We start from the raw sequence: 4750 nt of genomic DNA, 5'->3' as shown, positions 1-4750 counted from the left end.
GATAGATAGATAGATAGATAGATGTATATTTATTATATATGTATAATGTATATGTGCAGATAAATGATAGATAGATAGATAGATGATAGATAGATAGATAGATAGATAGATAGATAGATAGATAGATAGATAGATAGATAGATAGATACACATATACTTACATACACATATCAAGGTGCATGGACTAGAATCTGTATTGCAGATAGAGTATCCACAGTTTCTTTAGGATATGTATGATTTAGGGTGCAAAGCTTTCTGGCCATGGAAATAGGAAGACGTATTCAAATCCTACTATGTTTATTATATAATATCTTTGCACCCATTGGGTAAATAACTAACCTTTCTTATAACTCAATAAACATTTATTAACTACTCACTAAAGACAAGCACTGATCTATGGGTTGGGAATATAAAGGAAACCAAATCAATACAATTCCTGTTTCATACTTGATAAACTGAGAGAATCAGATTCTTTGGCTTTGAAGGTCCCTTCTTGTTCCAAATCTAAGATCATATGGTTCTATGAACTGCATAACTGCCTATAAACTTTTATCTGATCCCCAAATATCTGAACACAGGGATAGAGGAAGGTAAGGGTTCTTTTCTATTGCTTATAATGCTTACAGTAAAATAAAAATGCATCCCTTTACTTCTTTGAATGTAAAAAAACAAAATCCTAAAGATAAACAGCCACAAGGAAGAAAGACCATTGAATACAAAAGCTCTATTTCGTTCAACTCATCTGAATAAAAGTAGACCAAAATAAAGGGAAATAAATTCTGAAATGTTTGAGGGAAATGATTAGGTGTATCAAGAAAAAGAAGATTTGGGGGGGCAGAGCCAAGATGATGAAGTTTTATAAAAGCAGGAACTTGCTTGAGCTGATGTTCCAAACACCTCCAATACTTATAAAAAATGACTCTACACAAATTAAGTGCTACAAAACCCACAAAGTGACAGAAAAGAAACAAATCTCTCCCAGAAGGTAGCCTGGCAGACCTATAGGAAGCATCTATCACACTGGGCTGGGTGCTGAGCACAGTCCTGCGTGGGCTGTGCCAGCCCAGACTCATGACACAGACTGGCAGGAGAAGACTTCAGGAGAGTGAATCATTGGGATCTGTGGCAGGTGATAGACTTCTCAAACCACAAATGCCAAAGAGAAAGTGAAAGGTCAGTGAGTAGTGAACTCTGTTGGAAATGGGTGAGAGAAGAGAATGGTCCAGCCCCTGCACTAGGGTGGTAGAAGTAGTAGTATTTTCAGCTGCTGGCTCAGTAGCTGCCTCCTCATCTCCAGGCCCACAGATGGTGGGAGGAAAAAGCAATTGTCCAGAGGGTAATTGCAGGACTCTTTTTCCTGCAACTGAGGCAGTATTCTCTTGCTTTGCCCTCCTATGATCAGGATCAGAGTCTTGGGTAGTGGTCCTGGGATAAGGAGTGCTGCTGTGACAGAGCTTGTTGAGGTTGTGGAGAGGCAGGCCTCCTCACAGTTCTGAGGAAGGTACCTAGAAGAAGTTCTGACAATAGCTGCACAAAACTCCAGAAATTTGGGACACAGCACTCTCCACTCTGGAAGCAGAGTTCTACTGTGGAAAAGAGCTCAAAAGTCAAGTAATTGAATGGCAAGATGAGCAATCAGAGGAAACAAAATTCAACTACAGAATTGTTTTTCACAAAAGTCTCCAAATACACACACACACACATACACACATGAACTGGTCAAAGGCCATGGAGGAGTTCAAGAAGGATTTTGAAAATCAAGAGAAGTAGAGGAAAAATTGGGAAGAGAAATTAGAATGAGGTAATAAAATTATGAAAAATGAGTCCACAGACAGCTAAAGTACACCCCCCAAAATACTGAAGAAAATAACACCTTAACAATAGTCTAACTCAAATGACGAAAGAGGTCCAATGAGGAGAAGAATGCCTTAAAAAGTAGAATTGGCCAGATGGAAAAGGAACTTCAAAAACTCACTTAAGAAAAGAATACTTTCAAAAAGTAATTTTAGCAAATGGAAACTAATGACTTTATGGGAAATCAAAATACTATAAAACAGATCCAAAAGAATGAGAAAATACAAGGTAATGTGAAAAATCTCATTGGAAAAAACACTGACCAGGAAAATAGATCCAGGAGAGAGAATTTAAAAATTATTGGACAACCTGAAAGCCACAATAAAAAAGTACCTATACAACATCTTTCAAGTAATTATCAAGGAAAAGTGCCCTGATATTCTAGAACTAGAAGGCAAAATTGAAATTGAAAGAATTCACTGACCACCTCTTGAGAAAGATTCCAAAAAAGAAAGCTCCTAGGGATATTATAGCTAAATTCCAGAATTCCCAGGTCAAGGAGATATATTATAAGCAGTCAAGAAGAAACATTTTGAGTATTGTGGAAGCACAATCACGATAACACAAGTTCTAGGAGCTTCTACATTAAGGAATTGAAAGATTTGAACTATGATATTCTGAAGATCAAAGGACCGAGGATTAAAACCAAGAATCACCTAGCCAGAAAAAGTGAGTATAAAATTTCATGGGAAAATATGAATATCCAATGAAATAGAGGTCTTTCAAGCATTCTTTATGAAAAGAGTAGAACTGAACAGAAAATTTGATTTCAAATACAAGAAGAAAGTGAAACTTGAAAAGGTTAAGAGGATAGACAAATCATAAGGAACTTATTAAAGTTTAAGTATTTACATTCCTTTATGGAAAGACAATATTTGTTACTCATGAGGCTTTTCTCAGTATGAGGATAGTTGAGAATATATTTATGTATGTGTGTGTGTAATTATATGTAATTACACATGTACACACATATCTTCTGGTTCTCTACTATACCATCCCACACAGCTAGTCCAGAAACATAAAGTTTTAGATGGAAACATTCCGTTTGTTGCCAAACATAACAATATTTGGATAATTTCAGATGAATGCTTCAATATTTTTTCTAGAAGTCTAGTATCAAGGGGTCAAGTGATATTGTCTTAATTTTTAGTTGTGTGTTTGATAGTTTTTTGTTTGCTTGCTTTTTTTTTTATTATTCTAGAGGTCAAAACCAGATTTATTCATTTAATCAATCTAAATTTCATCCTTAAAAATTAAGATGTTTTTTGATGGATAGACATATAATTGTACTGTTCTCAAGTTCTAAGATGATAAACCCCATTTCTTTCTTAAAATTTCTATCTTCCCTAGTACTTAGAATAGAGTTCTATACAAAATAGAGGATTAATATGTGTCTCTTGAATTTGAATTCACATTTGCCTTTGGACTGAGTCACAGTGCAAATCAACCATTATCAGTGTAAAATGTTTCAGAACCTAATAACCTTTTAAATTAGAGTGTAAATGGCAAAAGAAAAATACAGCAAAGTGTCTTATAAAGTACTTCATCAGATCAATGATTGAGTTTTACTCCTAGTAAAACTGTATACAGAGAACCAGAAAATTATGGTACGTGAGTATTATAAGGGTAGAAAGCACAGTAATCTCATCCAACCCATGCCTGAAAAAAATTCCTGATTAACATATCTAACAAGTGGTCCTCTAGCAGAGATGACCATGTCTTGAGGTAACCAATACAATTTATGTGTCTAGTCCTTCCCTAGGATGTGGGAAATTAATGTTGCTATTAATTAATTCTCCATATCATCACAGTACATTGTTAGACTGGCTTTACATTCCCAAAGCAGTTAATAATGATAACAAAGTCTGGCATTTATATAGCACTTGATAGTTTTATTTTTTAAAGTTTTTTTCTTATCTATTTTGATGTTGCTAAACATCAACAAATCATAATATCCAAACAATAAGAAGTGTATTATATATTGTAATATATTTCTTCTGATCCTCACAACCTTTCAGATCCATACAATACAAAAATCATTCACTGAAATTAAAGTAACTTCATCTGTTTCCATGGCCTAGATCTAGAATTTTCAGTGGGTTTTAAAAATTCTAAAACTGAAAACTGACAGTCATAGGCTCAGAGTTCATTGTGTACCACTTTCCTACCTCCAGTAAAACTGGCCATGAGGTCACATTAGCAGACCCAAGGACATAAAAAAAGCTTACATCAAAACCCACTCCAGACTCTGTTACCACTACCTCTTTTCAGTGATGTAGACACCCTCCGATAGCATTTTGGATATGGCACTTCAGGAGAAAAAGTCTTCCAGGTATTGCAAAGAGGAAGACCTAGAGCTTCAAAGCTATGAACTGATGGTAACAGAAAAAGACGATTGAAAACTCACTGAAAGCAGCCTCAGAACTTCCAATGACAGGCCAGAGAACTGGAATTAGGTCAGTAGGTCAAGACATTGTACAGTGGGGAGCTGTGCAGCACTCCACCCAGAAAAGGGAAAGAGTATAGCATCCACCTGAGGTCATATCTGGCCACCCAACATTAGTATGGTGTATCAGCAATGCCATATTCACAATGCCTATAGAGATTACAAATATGCTGATATAATTATCCATCACAAAATACATCAGGTTTGCCATTTGGGGAAATAAACTAGAAAATTTATTAAGATACCAAAAGACTGAGTCCCAAAACCAGAAAGTGAAAGCCATCAGAGTAGTTATGACATTGGCACAGGTAGATAAAGTAGAAAGCACCCACATTCTCAAGCCTTTAAAACAGAACAGGCTACCTCAGGCAAAGGTCCTCCTCTCCCCAATCACAGCAACCAACCAGCGCCCTGGAAGCGGGCTCCCAGCAGCTCCGGCCCCTGGCAGTC

This window comes from Petaurus breviceps, unplaced genomic scaffold (assembly GCF_028583685.1).
Source record: "Petaurus breviceps papuanus isolate PSGF00001 unplaced genomic scaffold, PetGlider_PUasm1.0 189, whole genome shotgun sequence".
Classification (NCBI taxonomy): domain Eukaryota; kingdom Metazoa; phylum Chordata; class Mammalia; order Diprotodontia; family Petauridae; genus Petaurus; species Petaurus breviceps.
This window is presented reverse-complemented; position numbering follows the sequence as displayed.